Source organism: Microtus pennsylvanicus, chromosome 18, assembly GCF_037038515.1.
Source record: "Microtus pennsylvanicus isolate mMicPen1 chromosome 18, mMicPen1.hap1, whole genome shotgun sequence".
Taxonomy (NCBI): domain Eukaryota; kingdom Metazoa; phylum Chordata; class Mammalia; order Rodentia; family Cricetidae; genus Microtus; species Microtus pennsylvanicus.
Genome location: NC_134596.1, coordinates 29,143,044 through 29,161,920, shown reverse-complemented (window position 1 = coordinate 29,161,920; position 18,877 = coordinate 29,143,044). Strand labels below are relative to the sequence as shown.

General features: G+C 47.2%; 1 protein-coding gene across 3 annotated transcripts in view; it reads right to left on the bottom strand.

The window, feature by feature from the left end:
- Znf592 (zinc finger protein 592) overlaps positions 1–17,782 on the bottom strand; it is a 47,946-nt gene extending 30,164 nt beyond the window's left edge. The window contains exon 1 of one of the 3 annotated variants that reach the window (XM_075953099.1): positions 17,700–17,782. The gene's annotated coding sequence lies outside the window, so the exon portion shown is untranslated. Of the gene's footprint in view, positions 1–6,265; positions 6,369–11,271; positions 11,316–17,699 lie in introns of those variants that run through there. The other 2 variants (XM_075953101.1, XM_075953100.1) reach the window with 2 other exon arrangements.
- Between the last annotated feature and the right edge of the window lie 1,095 nt (positions 17,783–18,877).

Sequence of the window (18,877 nt, the reverse complement as noted above, 5' to 3'; positions counted from 1 at the left end):
CCTCTGCCTCCCAAATGCTGGATTAAAGGCATGCGCCACCACCTCTGGACTTAATTAGGTGGTTTTTTAACTATAGCTGAACCTGGATCACCTTGGAAACTGTTCATGCTTGGCCAACTACCCCAAGATTTAGATTTATTTGGCTAGTGTTCTGAAATCCTAGTCAACGGTCTATCAGTGTTCACGGATGGCAGGATATGAACAGGGTGTGATAGTGCACCTAGACTCACAGCATGCACACACAGAAGGCCATCCTGGGCTACACAGCCAGCTAGACTCTATTTAACAGGAAGGAGAAGGAGCATGGCTGCTCTTCCAGAGAACCCAGGTTTGGTCCACGACTGCCTGTAACTCCAGTTTCAGATTGGACAACCTCTTCTAACTTCTGCAGGGACCAGGCATACACATGGTATACACACATATGTGTAGGCAAAACACTTACACACATAAAATAAAATGTAAAAGCCCAAATAAATAAATAATAATAGCCTAGCGGTGGTGACACACACCTTTATGACAGCCAGCACTTGGAAGGCAAAAGCCGGTGGATCTCTGTGGCCAGTCTGGTCTACAGAGCGAGCTCCAGGACAGCTAAGGTTATACACAGAGAAAATTTGTCTCAAAAAAAAAAACAGATAAATGAATAAATAAATAATAAAAAGTAAAAAACTCACTGGGTGTTGGTGGCGCATGCACTTAGGAGGCAGAGGCATGCGGATCTCTGTGAGTTCAAAGCCAGCCTGGTCTACAGAGCGAGTTCCAGAACATACTCCAAAGCTACAGGGAGAAACCCTGTTTCAAAAAAAATAACCAAAAAAAAAAAAAAAGAAAAGAAAAAGGAAAAAAGTCATATATGAGACACACCTGTCATCCGAGCACTTGAGGATCAAGAATCAAAAGTTCAAGGCCAACCTGAACCTGGGTTATATGAAACTCTTAAAGAAAAGAATAAAGAACTTTTTAAAATAGAAAACAAAACATCTCTTTTGGGGGGGGGGGGGACCCTGTCATTGGTCTGGTGATACACGGGAGATAGATGTTGAACTTTGTCTAAAAGTCTGTCTTTTGTAGGCTCTCATTTCCCAAATGCTAGTCCAATAAAAGTTGATGACTTCAAACCTTGGGGTCCAACTTTTTAAATCAAAGGAAAACTGTTATTAGAGAAAATTAAGAATTAGGAAGAAACAGGAGCAATGCAGGAGGATAGTGCGCCTTGACTTTTTATGCAAATCACAAGCAGAGTCGCCTCAAGGAGCAGATTGCCTGGGTTAGGAAATGCTGCTGTCTCCCTAAGGCTGTGTCACCAGGGGAAGGCTTAGGGTACTTGCTGTTGCCCTCCTCTGGTCTCCTTCTGTGAGCTTTCTAGGATCATAAGGCTTATTTAGTAAGTTATTTGCATATTTCCACATCCAGCTTGTGGGATGCCCTTAACTTCTATAGATTTCAGACTGCCAGCCAGGCCGTGGACGCCTTTAGCGCTAGCACGTTAGCTCTGGGAGACGGAGGCAGCCAGGTCTACAAAGTGAGTTCCAGGATAGTCAGAGACCCTTACTTAAGGGTTTTGTTGTTCTTCTTCGTTTTTTTTTTCTTTCATTTTTAATAAAACACATCTGTCTAGAGGAGAAAGGGGAGGAGAAGTTTCATTTTTTTAATTTATTTCATTTCTTTTATTTTTTATTTTTTCTGTTTTCTTCCTGGCTGACCTGGAATTCGCTGTAAAGCCAGGCTGGCCTCAAACTCACAGAGATCCTCCAGCCCTTGCCTCTCAAATGCTGGGATCAAAGTCATTTAATAGCCACTATGCATAGCTATCTCTTTAACTTTTAATTAAGTTTCTTCTGCCCTTTCTCACTCCAATCATGCATTTTCAAGCCTGATTTCATCTTTATCTTAATTTTGACAGGTCAGCATTTATTTTAGATTCTAAATGGAGATACAGATAGCGCTAATGAAAATTTTGAAGATACCCCAATTCTGCAGAAAAAAACAGGGATTGCATTTTCTCAACTTTTCCCTTTTCATGTTTAGATCCTAATATTTCAAAACATAAACTAGGGGGCTGGAGAGATGGCTCAGCGGTTAAGAGCATTGCCTGCTCTTCCAAAGGTCCTGAGTTCAATTCCCAGCAACCACATGGTGGCTTACAACCATCTGAAATGAGGTCTGGTGCCCTCTTCTGGCCTTCAGGCAGAATATACATAATAAATAAATAAATAAATAAATAAATAAATAAATAAATAAATAAATAAATAGATAGATAGATAAATAAATAAATAAACATAAACTAGACTAGGTGTTGGTGGTCCATGCCTGGCATCCCAGCACTCCAGGAGTGGAAGCAAGAGAATCAAGAGTTCGAAGTTAGTTTTGGCTACATGAGATGCTCTCTCAAACAAACAAAACATAAATTACCAGAAACTGTGACATTAAAATTAGGACAAAAGCCAGAGGCTGAGAGCTGAAGAGGTAAGGACAAGTATCAGGCCTACTGTCCAGTGAGGAAGTTCTGAATGTACCCAGTTATTCACCCAAGATAACCTTGGTGCCTCCAGTCACAGGGCTCTGGCCTACTAACCAGAGTCTATGTGTGCAATAAATAGTCTGGCTGCAGAGAAGGGCCAACAGACCCAACATTACTGACCCAGGCTGGCTGTTTCTCCCAAGCCACTGAAATCACAGATTCTGGGCTTGATGTAAGAACTTTATCGTTTATAACACACTACTCTCGCCTCACAAGAAACTCAGCAGTAGATGAGCCACGACTAGCACTCAAAGGATGCTCAGACTTCTGCCTGCTTCCAAAGACCAAGACACCGGCTGGGCGGTGGTGGCGCACGCCTTTAATCCCAGCACTTAGGAGGCAGAGGCAGGAGGATCTCTGTGAGTTCGAGACCAGCCTGGTCTACAAGAGCTAGTTTCAGGACAGGCTCCAAAGCCACAGAAAAACCCTGTCTCGAAAAAAAAAAAGCAAGGACCAAGACACCTTTGTACTAAAAGCACTGAAGCTTCTAGTTAGTTTTCCCACTTCCCAGCATGCTCATCTTCTGGGATCCTACTGAACATGGCACAAATTTTCCTTCAATTTGGTCTGAGACATTCTCTGTAATTCTTGTCATAATTACGACACACCTTAGTGTGTTGTAAGACCAGGATCAGAAAACATTGTTCTAGAATATCTTTCTAGATTAGAGGTTTTTTTCAACATCAGAAACACAAAAGTCAGTTAGAGCCAAAGAGCGTCCAGGAGCCCATTAAATTTAAGCCACTCTACAAATAAAGGCACGAGGCCAAAGAGGTGAGGCAATCAGATCAGAAAGGTATACAAATTGAAAAGAACTTTTGTTACCTGCAAGATTTCCAGCATCCCTGGCAAGCTCACAAGACCCCACCCTAAGGCCTTCCCATCACAGGGGGTAACCACTGGATCTCCATCCGGTGCTGGAGAAACTTATTTAACCCTGAGTCAGTAAGTTTCACCCTGGATGAACACTGGGAACACCTGGGGAGAAAGCCGACCTGACCCCACACCTGACCCCAGCTCAGCCCACTGTGTCAGTCTCTGGGTGGCCTCTGCACTCATCCTTCCTGTCTCCTTCCGCACGTTGGCCTGCAGGGTTCCATTGGCTTCTTTCTCCGTGCTGACCACTCTTCCTGCAGACACTTGCACAGCCAGTTCTCACCAGCAGATCTCTACAAAGATCTTTTTATCAGTGAGATTTCTCTGTGTTCCTTATACTTTACTTTGAGAGTTTTTGTTTTTTAATAGCCCAAGCTTGTCTCCGAAGTGCTAGGCTTGTTCATTTATTCATTCATTCACCCATCCATCCATCTATCCAATTTTATTACGTGTATGTGTGTGTGTGTGTGTGTGTGAGAGAGAGAGGGAGGGAGAGGGAGAGGGAGAGGGAGAGGGAGAGGGAGAGGGAGAGGGAGAGGGAGAGGGAGAGGGAGAGGGAGAGAGGCAGGCAGACAGTGGAGGTAACGCAGTCTATAAGTGGAGGTCTGAGAACTCCTCCCAGGAGTCAGCTCTCTCCCTCTACCGTGTGTATTCCAGGGATGGAATTCAGGTCATTAGGCTTCTCCGCAAGCTCCTCTACCCACTGAGCCATCTCATCAACCCCAACTTCTCCATTTAAAATAAGAAGCCCAGGGACTGGAGAGATGGCTCAGTGATTAAGAGCACTGACTGCTCTTCCAGAGGACCTGAGTTCAGTCCCAGCACCCACAGGGCAGCTCTCACCTGTCTGTAAATTCCAGTTCCAGAAGATCAAATTCCTTCCTCCGGCCTCTACAGGTACCAGACGTATATATAGTGCATAAACATATACACAGGCAAAACATCCTTCACATAAAATAATAAAAATCTTAGAAATAAAAGGAACCCCGAGCTGGAGATGAAGCTCAGTTATATGGACTTCACCTAGTATGTTGGAGACCCCAGGCTAATACCCAGTATCAGAGAGAAAAAGAACGCTGTCTCCCTAGGCGACCTACCCGCCACACCTACTTTGTTTTACATACTTCTCACCATCTCTCATATTTAGTACTTTCCTGTCCCCAAATTTCTAAGTAATGAGCTTTATGAAAGGCAGGTTTTAATCACATTCTCTGCTATGTTCCCAATGCTTGTACAGCTTACCTGTACATAATTTCCCATACACATTGGCCAGCACCCATGAGCCTGAGGCAGGGGAATTCCAAGTTTGAGGGCAACCTGCAATACAGAAACCAGAGAGAGAGAGAGAGAGAGAGAGAGAGAGAGAGAGAGAGAGAGAGAGAGAGACCAAAAAACTGACTAGAAGACTAATGAAAAAGAAAGCATACAGAAATAAGTATTTCTAGCCAGTTTAATCGCTTGTGAGTCAGATAATCTGTCCTGAGAAACAAAATCAGAGAGACAAAAACAGAAGCTGAAGGGAGGAGATAGAACAAACAGAGTTCAGGAAGCACCCTAGGGTACTGATAAAGGATTGCTGCAACCTGAAGCAAACTCCTCTCAGCAGACCAGAAAGAGCAGACATCTGTCTCAAGAGCTGGGACAAGACTTGACCCCTGGCCACCACCCATCCACTGAGACAGTCTGGTTCCTTCTTCTCTTCACACTTCATCTGCTTCGGAAACGTATTTGACAACCACCAACACGTTGATGGTGGGGGCACTGAAAGGCTTTGTCGGTGGCCACACAGCAGGTGCCATCCTGCCATCATCAAGTCTCACTGACACCATGTCTGCTGACCTTCAGTCTTCCAAGAGGAACAGTCTTTGTGACTCCCCTCAAATACAGTGTCATCACATGACTTACTACATTCAAACCAAACAAACCTAAAACAGTTCCTTACTGCCTACCACCTCAGGCTTAACCAAGGCCAAGCTCTTCAGAAGATTAAAACTATAGGCCTAGGCTGGGCGGCGGTGGTTCACACCTTTCATCCCAGCAAAGGCAGATGGATCTCTGAGTTGGGGACCAGCCTGGTCTACAAAGAGAGTTCCAAAAAGGCCAGTGCTGTTACACTGTCTTGAAAAACAAACACACACACACAAATAGACCTAGCCTAAGTCTTCTGATCTGACATTGCAACAGCTGCTCCTTCACCACCTCAGAACACCCCGTGACTGCCTTCGCCTCTACACACTAGTAAAAGACAAGACTGCAGGCTATCCTAGACTCACTCAGGCCCAGCCTCCACTCCTACCAAGAGTTATCAATCTCCTCCAAAGGATCTCTCCTTCCTTCGTCTTCCAGCTTCTGCCTCTACGGCACTCCTATCTGCACAGTGCACACACCACACACCTGTGCACACACATTCATTCGCTCAGCATGAGTCGTCCGGTGTAGTAGTTCATAACTGTAACCCCAGCACCAGGAGACAGGCAGGAGGGCTGCCATGAATCTGAGGACAGAGGCACTGATTCATGACAGAATCAGAGAGCCTTTCTCAACTGGGTTTCTACTCCCAAATCAGAAATTGGAGGGAAGATAGTCTCAGTTCTGAAACAAATGAAAGGGCAGTCCACATGAATAAAGAAAAGAAGGTTTAGGTAAATGAGAAAAACAGGAAAGTCTGAAGCAGGAACAGTGGATAGATGAACAGAAGGTAGATGGTGAAAGGCCACTGCAAAGACGTAGACTTTAAATATTTATTTTATTTTTAATTATGTATATGTGAATATGCCTGTGTGTGGGTATGTACACATGTGTGCAGGTACCTGGAAAAGCCAAAACAGGTGTCATATCCTCTAGAGCTGGAGTTTGTGAGCCACTCACCATAGCTGGTTCTCTGCAGCAGCAATATGCACTCTTAACCACTGAGCCATCCCTCCAGCCCCCAGGATTTGGATTCTTAATCTACAAAAGAACTTGGGACAAGGGGTGATTCATTTTATATTTTGAGAAGATCTGGTCAGGCAGTGGTAGTGCACGCCTTTAATCCCAGCACTTGGAAGGCAGAGGTGGGCAGATCTCTGAGTTTGAGGCCAGCCTGATTTCTACAGAGGGAGTTCCAGGACAGCCAGGGCTACATTGAGAAAATCTGTCTTGAAAAAAAAAAAAAACAGAGAGAGAGAAAGAAAGAGAGAAATTTGTTTTCTCCTTAAATTATTCTCAAACATTTTTAACTGAAAATTTATAGAAAGAAAGGAAGGAAGGAAGGAAGGAAGGAAGGAAGGAAGGAAGGAAGGAAGGAAGGAAGGGCGAAAGAAATAAGAAAAAGAATCTGATTCTCCCTCTATTTGAAAGCCCTCATATCCAGTGTCAGACACACTTTACCCTATGACCCAACCAACAGAGGGCCAGATGGGCCTGGTGTTGGGGGAAAAAAGGTAGCTCAAAAGCTAGGGACTGGGCTGGAGAGAGGTTGAGAGCACTGACTGTTCTTCTAGAGGTCCTAAATTCAATTCCCAGCAACCACATGGTGGCTCACAACCACCTGTAATGAAATCTGGTGCCCTCTTCTGGCCTGCAGGGACACATGCAGACAGAACACTGTAAACAAAATAAATAAGTCTTAAAAAAAAAAAAAGCTAGGGACTACAAACTTCTGATAGCCATCCAAGTTTCTAGCCAAATATGGTAGCTTTATTTCCTGTATTAGGTACATACTATGTGCCAGATCTTGCTTCCAAAACAGAAAGATCCTGTCCATGTGAAGGAACCTATAATCCTAGCACTTGAGAGGTAGAAGCAGAAGGATCTAGAACTCAAGGCCATCTCAGCGGCACAGCAAAGTCAAGGCTAACCTGCACTACAGGAGACCCTACCTCAAACACCAAACTCAAAGTTTCTTTTAGGGGCAGAAGATGGCTGAGGAGACGAAACCCTGGCAGCTCAGTTACCCTCTGTAACTCCAGTCCAGGGCGATGGGGGTGCATCTACCATCCTTTCCTGGCCTCCACAGGTGCTTCTCAGACACATGCAGGCAAAACACCCAGAAATAATGTAATTAAAGGGGGGTATTTCTTTAAAAGGTTTCTTTTGCTACCCTCAGTTCTCTCCTACCATGCAGGAGTGTGTCACTTCTTGTCTTCTTGTCCTTGCCCCAAGTACCTGCCTGAGTCCTAGACTTTTCCTCAGCCAGATTAATTCCTGATAATTACCTTGTTATTTGCTGACAAACTATGAAGAGTATAACCTTTCCCAGGAGGTGTAAATAACTCTTAAAATCCTCTGTAGGTTAGGAAGAAAAAGGCAATGGCCTATAGGCATGGACTACAGTGAATTAGGCTCTTCTTTTGTGACTAGGTTTCCCTCTCAAGTACAGGGGCAGTGGTGACAGTGTGTGATTCAGTGACAGGGTGATGTCCTAATGTCTGAAAGGCCCTGGATTAAATCCCCAGCACCAAAAACAATTAAAATGGGGTGGAGTAGGGGAACAAGAAATGAAATGAGGGGCTGGAGAGATGGCTCAGAGGTTGAGAGCATTGCCTGCTCTTCCAAAGGTCCTGAGTTCAATTCCCAGCAACCACATGGTGGCTCACAACCATCTGTAATGAGATCTGGTGCCCTCTTCTGGCCTGCAGGGATACATGGAGGCCAAGCGTTGTATACATAATAAATAAATAAATAAATATTAAAAAAAAAGAAATGAAATGATACAACTGTCACTATCTTCTTCCAAATGGTATCACTCTGTTTTGGTTGTCAGATATTCCTGAGAGGTAACTCCAGCCACTTCAAATAAATAGCACATAACCACCACCCTCAGAAAGAAAAGTCCCCTTAAGTTACTTCTGGTTAGCCGAGCATGGTGCTGCGAGCCTTTAGTCCCAGCACCCAAGAGGCAGAAGCATGCAGGTCTCTGAGTTCAGGGCCAGCCTGGTCTACAGAGAAAGTTCCAGGATAGCCAGGACTACAAAGTGAAACCCTGTCTCAAAAAAAAAAAAAAAAAGACACTTCTGGTCTAGAAGTAAATTGTTCTGTAATTGCTTGCAGCAGGAGAGCTCCTAAAGGCAAAGTTCATCTCACATGATTCTTTTATGTTCTACAAAGCACAGTGCTCTGGGCTGGGCCAATGGAAAGCCTTTCATACTTGACTATACATTGCCTAGCAATGATGTGCAGGTGCAAAAAAAAAAGCTATGCAGGATTTGAAATTCAAGTAAAACATTTTTTGTTCTAGGTGTGATGGCTTACCCTGATTCTAGGATCAGGGATGCTGAAGCATGAGGACTGCAAATTCAAGGACTGCCAAGGTTGCACAGCAAATTTCAAGCCATCTGGGGCTACACAGTAAGACTTTGTCTCAAAACAAATAAAGAAGGAGCTGGCATGTGATGCATGCATATAATGCTGGCACATGGGAGGTAGAGGCAAGAGAATCAGATTTTAAAACTGGCAAACACTACATAGAGATTTGAGGCCAGCACAGGCTATGAGACTCTGTCTCAAAAAACTAACTGGGCATGGCGGGGCATATCTTTAATCCCAGCACTTGGAGTCAAAAGCAGGCTGATCTGGATCATGTAAGTTCCAGGCCAGCGTTCGAGGCCTAGTCTACAGAGCGAGTTCCAGGGCTACATAGATTGACTCTATCTCAAAAAACAAAATACAAAAACACACATCAAAACAGGTTAAGACAGAGAGCCCTTCCAGAAACAGCAGCTTGCTACCCACTCCTGGGCTTCTCTCCTCTGGAATAAAAGCTGGGGCTTAGCTTTGTTTTCAGACCTTGGGACAGCATGGGCTGTAGTTACAACCGACCCATATCTTCAACATTCACTGCTACAGTCTCACTTTGCCCTTTGCCTTGTACAAGTGAACACCTCTGACTTGATAAACTGAGAATGTTGTAAACTGCAGCAAATGAGGGCACAAACAGGAAGCAGCACCAATTCCACAGGCTCCCAATCAGGTAGTATGGATAAAATATCATTGCGTCCAAAGACTGTAAAGAGGAGGGAACACTCCTCACCTCACCCCCAAAACTGCTAAGCCTCCAGAAAGAGGAGATTCTAGGAATGCACCTTAAACTCACACACAGACCTAACTCCTTCCCTTTGCAGTCTCCTGGGCTCCAACTCTACCCTAAAGACTTCTAGCATCTTCCTTATGGATGTGTGAGAGACTGCCTAGACCATACTGAAACCAGGCCACACCAGAAACAAATTGACATTTTTTTAAAGCTGGGTAGTGGTGGCACATGCTTTAATTCTAACATTTGGGAGGTAGAGACAGGTAGGTCTCTTCAAGACCAGCCTGGTTTACAGAGAGAGTTCCAGGCCAGCCACAACTTTAGAGAGAAATCCTGCCTCCAAAATCAAAACAAAACATACAGATACACAGACACACACACAAAAACACATACACAAGGGAGGGAGAGAGAAATCAATCAATCAATCAATCAGTCAATCAAATTGGGTAACTGGGTTAGGTGGTGCCTGCCTGTAATTCTAGCACTTAGGAGAAGGGGATTTGGGATTTGAGAGTTCCAGGTTGACCTGTAATCCCAGGACTCAGACAGCTGAAGCAGAATGATTTTGAGTTGAAACTACACTAAACTATGAGATCCTCCCTCCTACCCCACACCCCAAAGAGACCCCAGTCAGGCTCACTGGTTCCAAGGACTATCCCAATCAGAGGTGCTAGCCTAATGACCCTGACAAGACAAGCCATCTCAAAACATCTAAAAGCACCTTCCCTCCAGCACAGCCCAGGAGATGCAGTCAGTCCCAACATCATACTTTCATAAGGGCACAGCCGTAGTCACTTTCAGTTTTGCTACATGGCCCTCAGTGTTTGTCTCCAAAATGAAAATAGACCTTACTGAGTATTTATTTTTGTGAAGACGAGATAGTAAAACCTTTATAAGATTTAAATCTTGCCAGGTGGTTGGTGGCGCATGCCTTTAATCCCAGACTCAGAAGGCAGGTGGATCTCTGTGAGTTCGAGGCCTGCCTAGTCTACAAGAGCTAGTTCCAGGACAGGCTCCAAAGCCACAGAGAAACCCTGTCTCGAAAAACCAAAAGATTCAAATCTTATAAAAGGAAGAAAACACAAAGAAAAAAGTTTAAAAACTAGGGCTGGAGAGATGGCTCAGCGGTTAAGAGCACCTCTGTTTTTCCAGAGGACCTGAGTTCAGTTCCCAGAACACACAGGGTGGCTCACAACCTTCTGTAATGGATTCAACGGTGGGCAGAGAACCATGCAGACAGAGTATATACATAAGTAAATAAATCTTTAAAAAAGAGATTCACTTTAAAAATGTGTTTTGAACAACATACACTCCACTCAGAGGCAAGATCTCCTGGGAAACTGGCCTCCAGAGCGGACTGCCAAGCTGTGAGCCCTGGTGCAGCACTTGCCTTCTTTGAATGAGTCTATATTTTTTGTGAAAAAGATCCTTAGAGCTACCTCTGGACTACTCAGAACATTTCAGTTAAAAAATAAATAAAAGCCAGGTGTGGTAGGACACCACTTTAGTACCAGCACATGGAAGGTAGAGACAGGCAGATCTCTGAGTTTAAATCCAGCCTGGACTACATAGTAAGTTCTGGACAGCCAAGGCTATGCAGAGAGACCCCCCTGTCTCAAAAAATTAAAATAAAATTCAATAAACATTTTAAAGTTCAAGATTCTTTCAGGGGACCCAGTAACTCTGGAACTTTAGATATAAGCTAAAGCCATGTAGACTTCACAGGCACGCTGACTCGAGGCCAGGAGCGCACACACCCACTCCTCTTCACTCAGCCTTGTGAATCTTTTCACAACCACGAACAGACATCACATTCTGTCTTGTCTACTGGAGTATGTTAACAAGAATGAAGGGCCACCATTACCTCTTGATGTAACACCTTCAGATTCTGAAATGCAGACGGTAAGGACTTAAGTCACACAATAAATAGAATAATCCAAACATAGATTAGCAACACCAAACTTGAAATGAGGTCATTTACTTTTCTGGAAGGCACAAAATTATGCGTTAGATAAATTATATCAAAATATGCTTCCCTGCTGTCAAAATAAAAGCAAATTTGAAAAAAAAAACCTCCCTTAAATATATATATCTAATAGATTTCACAGCCTACACTCCTAGAGGAAGCAATAGACCAGAGGCCCACAAATAGAAAGACTGAGGTTCTGGGTATATGAAACTCTACCTCCTGGACACCCATTCTCAAAATTCTTTACCATTAAAAATATTCCTGCCGGGAGGTGGCACACACCTTTAATCCCAGCACTAGGGAGGTAGAGGCAGGTGGATCTCTGTGAGTTCAAGGCCAGCCTGGTCTATAAGAGCTAGTGCCCGGACAGGATAGTGAGTGCTGTTAGACAGAGAAACCTGTCTCAAGGAAAAAAAAAAGTTTCTCATTTTATAAGAGAAAGTTAAACAAACAAAAATAGGGATGGAAATAAAGATTTAATCCAAATATCAAAAGGGCTGAGAGATGAAACACTTGCACGAAGGACCTGGGTTCAATCCCCAGTACAGCAAACAACAAATCAATATCAAATATTAAGCTGGCCAAGCCTGTAATCCTAGCACTCAAGCACTTGGGAGAAGGAAGATCAGTTCAAAGCTAGCCTTGGCTACACGAAACCCTGTTTTAAGAAACAAGAGCCAGCTGGGGGAAGGTGTTCTTGGTTTTTAGGAACAAGAAAAATGACTGAGCAGTAGTGGCACAGGCCTTTACTTCCAACAAGGCAGAGGCAGGTAGGTCTCTGAGTTCAAGGCCAGCCCGCTCTACAGAGTGAGTTCCAGGACAGCCGGGGATAGGCAGTGAAACCCTGTCTCGAAAAAGCAAAACAAAACAAAGGAACAACAATTTTAATTAAATGTTAGCACTAGTTCTCAATATAGGATTTATCAGCAAACTTTAGTTCATTTGTATTTCTATCTGCATCTCCAAATTTTTATTCATGTATAAAATTATTGTTAATAATAATAATTTTAGGAACAAAAAAAACAAAAAACAAAAAACCAAAGCCGGGCGATGGTGGCGCACGCCTTTAATCCCAGCACTCGGAAGGCAGAGGCAGGCGGATCTCTGTGAGTTCGAGACCAGCCTGGTCTACAGAGTTAGTTCCAGGACAGGCTCCAAAGCCACAGAGAAACCCTGTCTCGAAAAACCAAAAATAGGGCTGGAGAGATGGCTCAGAGGTTAAGAGCACTGACTGTTCTTCCAGAGGTCCTGAGTTCAATTCCCAGCAACCACATGGTGGCTCACAACCATCTGGTGCCCTCTTCTGGCCTGAGGGCATATATGGATGTAATAAATAAATAAATCTTTAAAAAAAAAAAAAGAAAAACCAAAAATAATAATAATAATAATAATAATTTTAGGGCTGAAGAGATGGCTCGGAGGTTAAGAGCACTAGCTGCTCTTCCAGAGGTTCTGAGTTCAATTACCAGCAACCACATGGTGGCTCACAACCATCTGTACTGAGATCTGGCGCCCTCCTCTGGCGTGCGGGCATACATCAAGGCAGAATGTTGTATACATAATAAATAAATAAATCTTTTTAAAAAAAATAATAATTTTAAAAGGATTTTAATTACATGTGTATATTCATGTCTACATGTAGGTATGTGCACATGAGTTCAGGTGCCCACAAAGGCCAGAAGAGAGAGTCAGATCTGCTGAAGCTGGAGTTACAGGCATGGTAAGCCTCCTGGTATGGATATGAAGGCCGAACTCAGATCCTCTATAAAAACAGTAAATGCTTCTAACTACTGAGCCATCTCTGCAGCCCCAAGTTTTAGAGTTTTAATAGAAAAAACTCACCTACAGTCTGGGTTACCCCCTGGACAATTTTAAACATATACCTATACTACTGCTTAGCCCCTTCCTTTCTTTCTAAAATGTATTTAATTTTTTTTGGGGGGGTAAGAAAAGGTCTCTTGTCGACCCAGGCTAGCCTCAAACTTGGTATAACCCTGAACTTGTCATTTTTTTTTAAAGTTCTTCTTCCTCTTTCTTGCGTTTCACAAGCACAGGATCCCACCCAAATACTCCATCACTATTCACTCCATCAACAATTACTATCAACTACATAGACGAGTGCTTGAAGAAAGACTAATGGAGAGGGGATGTTCATGTCCGTGAAGCCTGAGAAAAACAAATGGGAATAGAGGGAGTTTGTAAGTTGCCCTAGCCCTAGCCAGCAAGGGGAAGAGAGGTAGGGACAATGGCCAGAGGACAGAAACATCTGCCACTTGACAGTTCCATGTTTAAGTCAGTTAGTAGTTTAGATTCACTCATCAGTCTCCTCCAAGTTCACTCAGAGTCAGTCTCACTGATCCGCTGAAAACCTTACTAAACTCAAGTATTGGTCTTCAAATCTAGGAATTGACATTGAAGCCCTAGGTCCCTACAGAGACAAAGCTGCCCCACGCTGACAGTGACCGTTGCTCTCCTGCGGCAACAACCACATGGAATGCATGTGTTGTATCTAAACTCTCCAGCATCTCACCATGCTTACAGAATAAAACATAAGCTTCTTGATCTGTTTTCCAGCCTCATCTCCAGACAAGAGTTGTATGCTTTCATGTTCAGGGCTCTATGTAGATTGTCCTTCACATCCAAAACTCCTATTCATCCTCCAAAGCTCAGCAGAAGTCATCTCCTCCCTGAAGCCTCTCTCTTCCCCACAGACATCTATTTCTAGGACCTCACAGATCCATCCCAGGCTGGCTTCAAACACTGCAGAGCTGAGCTCCCGCTCTTCCTCCTTCCTTCCTCTAGGATTACAGGGCTGGGCCCCAGAACTTGCCCCCAGTAGCTCATTAACCACCACTATATTAGAGAACTTAAATAGCGACTCTAGTCCATTTGTTAAAATCCCTGACTTTTCCTAGACACTCTAGTGAAGACGACACTATCTACCAGCTCTCTGCTGAGTTCCAGCATTGTACCAACCATGAAATGAGATATCAATGCTGAATGATTGATCATATGGAAACAGCTCTGGCATTAACTTATAAAGAGGAAAGAAGAGAGAAAGGAGAGAGTTATACAAAATTCAAGAACTGAACTATCACGGGGCGGTAGTGGCAGTGGCAGCACACGCTTTTAAGCCCAGTGCTTGGGAGGCAGAGGCAGGAGGATCTCTGAGCTAGAAGTCAGTCTGGTCTCAGAGAGAGTTCCAGGACAGCCAGGGCTACAGAGAAACCCTGTCTTCAAACAAATAAACAAAAACCCTGAATTATCTAATTAATCTTACTCAAAATACTCACAATATAGCTAAGAAGCAACAGGAATTTTTTTTTAGTTATGGAAACAAATATTATTGGACAAAGTGCTAAACTTTATATAGCTCAATTTTATCTGCTTAACTTTATGAAGTAGACACTTGCATTGAAGATGAGGAAAATGAGGTATAAGCAAGGTTAAATAATTTAAGGTCGCCGGGCAATGGTGGCACATGCCTTTAATCCCAGCACTCAGGAGGCAGAGGCAGGCGGATCTCTGTGAGTTCGAGACCAGCCTGGTCTACAGAGCTAGTTCCAGGACAGGCTCCAAAGCCACAGAGAAACCCTGTCTCGAAAAACCAAAAAAAAAAAAAATTAAGGTCTATGGTTAACAAGGGTCTGGAGTAAATTTAAAGTCTGACTCCAAAGCCAGTGAGTGCTGAAAGGGGGCAGGTGGGGTTCGTTACAATAATCTCTATGGACACCATCACCTCACCTCTGGGCTGGGGTGTGTTACAATCATCTCTGTGGACACCATCACCTCACCTCTGGGCTTTTTCCTTGTAAAATGGACATGAGAACCTTGTCTTTGAGGATATACAGAGTAAGGTGGACAACAATTATTCAAATGGGTTCTCCCTCTTAGCAGACACAGTCAGAAATGCTAAGTTGGTTTCCCTTCCTAAAAGCTGTAGGAAAAACTTCCAGAGGAAAGGAGGTCCCACATACTTGAGATCTTCTAAATAGAGAAATCCTTGCCTTATCTCAGTCAGAACAAACCCTGGCCAGAGGCCTCACAAAATGCAAATACTCCTAATTAGCCTAAGCTACAACCCCAACTAGGGAGGGCGAGAGGCCCTTCACCCCAGGCCTGGGCGGGCAGGCAAGCCCAGCTCCCCACAGACTTTATCTCCCCTCTCCCCTTTCTTCCCACGAACCTCTTTCACTTCCTCCTGGCTGCCAAGCAGAGTGCCGCTCCACACACGGTTAACTCTGAAGCCTTCTCTGGGTCGTGACCTAATGCAGCAGGGCTTCCTCCGGGAAGCCTTCCCTCAGCCCCCAACTCAAATCATTCTCTCTCCTACCTCACCAGAGAGTAGAACTTTTAGATCACCACCTCCTGCAGAGATTTGTTCCAAAGACTCATCTGGGGCCAGGTAGAGTCCATGCTTAGTAAGTGAGGGAGGCCCTAGGGTTGATTACCCCAGTGCAAAAACAAACCAACCCAAAACAGAGAGAGAGAGAGAGAGAGAGAGAGAGAGAGAGAGAGAGAGAGAGAGAGAGAGAGAGAGAGAGAGAACTATCCCCTACCTACCTTCTTAGGGCCCCTGTCATTGTAACCCTAATTAAATTCTCAGGGAGCCTGGCGTTTAGGTGTCCCAGCATTCAAGAGGCTGAGGCAGGAAGATCTAGGCAGTCAGGAAGACACAGTTAAACTGTATATACAAAGAATAAACAAAAAGCACCCACCACTGTGCCTCAGATTCTCTTTCCCCTGGTGTTCAGTGCTCTACGTGTAGCACACTGCAGGTTTACTGGGCACTGTTTACGGTCTCCCCACACACCAGAAGGAAGCCCTGCAAGGGCAGTCATTTTCCAGGGCTTTGTTCACCACATCGAAAGCATGTGTTTATTAACAAATATTTTCTTTATTACTGGACTTTGTCTGGAGGGTAAGATCTCCAACACTAAAACAGTGGTGTCGTTCTGGCTGACACCGTATCTCCAAAACCTAACTCAGTCACGGCCCATACAAGTGCTCAGGGAATTTTTACTGTCAGGCAAGGTTGCCTGAAGTCCCAGCTACTACTGTACTGGGAGGTTAAGACCTGAGCTTGGTGGCCAACCTGGCTAAAAGGGGAGATGGGGTAGGGGCGATTGCTAAATGAACCAAAGCCACCATCAGTGGAACAGCAAAAGAAATAGTCCCCCCCCCCAAAAAAAAAACAACAACAAACAAAAACCATCAGCACCAGGCTTCCCTGTCTCTTTAGGGTGCAATGTACCTGTCAGTCAGTTTAGCAAACAGACGTCTGAAATCCATCAGGCCAAGCACACTGTGTGCTCAGCCAGTGTGCACCTGACACAAGCTCCCTCTAACCCCTACACGAACACAGCCCCGGGGGGGAGCGGGCAAACCCGGGTCCAAACACCATCTTACCCACCCAAGCCCCACGCTCCTCCTAACCAAAGAACTAGCCAGGCTAGTCCCGGATACAAAACACACTCTCTAGGTGGGCCTGTGCGCTTATTCCATCCCTGGACTTTTAATGTCACCTCTGGCCTGCTCGTAAAAATAGTGAAAAATCCCTCACCACCTCCAACAACCTCGCGGTCCGCAAGAGCAAGCATACCTAAGGTCAGGCGGACCCCTCCCCCTCACGAGAGCTGAGCCAAGGCCAGGAGGCCATCTGTCCAGCAGACGCTCCCCTGTCCTCCCCCCGGGTCACTCGGAGCCTTTCCACCCTAGCCCCTAGGTTGGCAGGAAGAGTCTCCGCAGAGATAAATCCAAGCCTGATCAACAGGCCTGGTCACCCCCACCCCGAGGACCCCAACTCCGGTGGAGGAGGAAGACCTGTCTGCCCCGGGAGAAACCTCCCAGGGTCAGAACTTGGGCGTAGCAGAGGGGTGGCTGAGGGGCGCCGAGGAGGGCCGACGCTCCAAGTGTCTGCCCCGTGACGGCGCCTGGTCCCCGCGCGGCGGGGACCGTGGAGCTGACAGGGCGTCCCAGCCGAGCGAAGTGCACCGTTATCCCGGCCCGGGCCGGGGGCTCGGCGGGCGGCCGCCTGTCGCTCGCGGGACGACAGCGGCGTGCCCGGGCCGCCCGTGAGCAGCGGCGGCGGCGGCGGCGGAAGAGGCCGGCGACCCGGGCCGGGGGCGGGGTAGGGTGGCGGCCGGGGCCCGCCTGGCGGCGGTCGGGGGGGAAGTGGCTGCCGCCTCGGGCGGCGGGCAGGGTCTGGCTGCAGGGCCGGGCCGCGGCGCGGGCTCCGAGCCCGCTCTCCTCAGACTCCCCTGCCCGAGCTGGAGCGGCCGGGGCGGTGGCCTCACCCTGTCCGGGCGGCGGGGGGCGCTTACCTGGCGGCGGCGGCGGCAGCAGCAGGCCCCGGGCTCGGCCGCGCGCGTCCCCAGCGCCGGCTGCGGGAGCCACAACATGGCGACGGCGGTGGCGGGCGGGGCTGCGGCTCCGGGGGCGGAGCGGGGGCGGGAGCCGGGCTGGCGGCGGGACCTGGCTGAGGCCGCGGGTGGGGAGGGCGGGCGGAAGGCGACTCGGGCCTGGGCACCGGCCAGGGCGGTGCGGCTGAGGAGCTGCTGCCCCGGCCCGGCCCGGCCTCGCGCCTTCCGCCTCAGGCGAACGCGACCCTGGCGACGCCGCGGGCGAGGAGGGGCGGGGCGGGGACGGCGCTACACCCGGGCTGGCCCGGGACCGCGACCTGGGCTGGCGCCCTTCGCCCTCCGCGCGGCCTCACACCCGGGGCTGGAGCGGCCCGCGCGCTGCCTCTCCGGGCCTCCTGGGCCTTCGGAGCCCTGACGCGCCTCTGAGGCCTCGCTGCGGCCCGGGCCCGCCTGCCTGAGGGCCGAGCTGTGCCTTCACGGCTGCGGCCCGAACGGACGGCGAGTGCCTCGGGAAGCCGGACGATGGCGTCTTCACCTAGACCCGGCCGAGCCGGGCCTAGTCCCGGCTGTGAAGTGAAAGGAAGCAGGAGTGGCGTGGGCCGGGGCCCTCAGGTGCGCCCTAAATGGCTGGTCAGCGCAGGGCATAAGGACATCTCGCAGGCTTGGAGGCGTGGGGCGCTCAGACGTGTCGCCTCTGGAGGAGCCAAGGGACGCGCGGGGAGCGGAGTCGGGGGGCTCGTACCCTCTCAGGGTGGCTCTTCGTGGGCTTACCGGGGAGGCTGTGACCGCAGGGCGAGAACTTGAGGGGCGGACAGAAGATGACGAGGGGAACCGCAGGACTTTGCAAGAACCCAGACCTGGGTCTGCAGCGTTGAGGCAGCAGGGAGGTCGGAGCGCCCTGCGGGATGGTCAGGCGTGGAGAAATCCCTTCTGAAGAAACCGGGAAAGAGTGACATTCAGCTGGGGCCTGAATCTGCTGTGTGCCAGGCCCTGATGGAGCCGAGCGCTTGGATGAGGAGTGTGGAGTGTGTTTACTGATAAAGCCATGAAGGCAGTTAAGAGGAATGATTCCAGAAGCTTGGCGGGGGGTGGGGGGTGGAGAGGAAACGAGGCCTCTAGCTTAAGGAAGAGTAAACGAA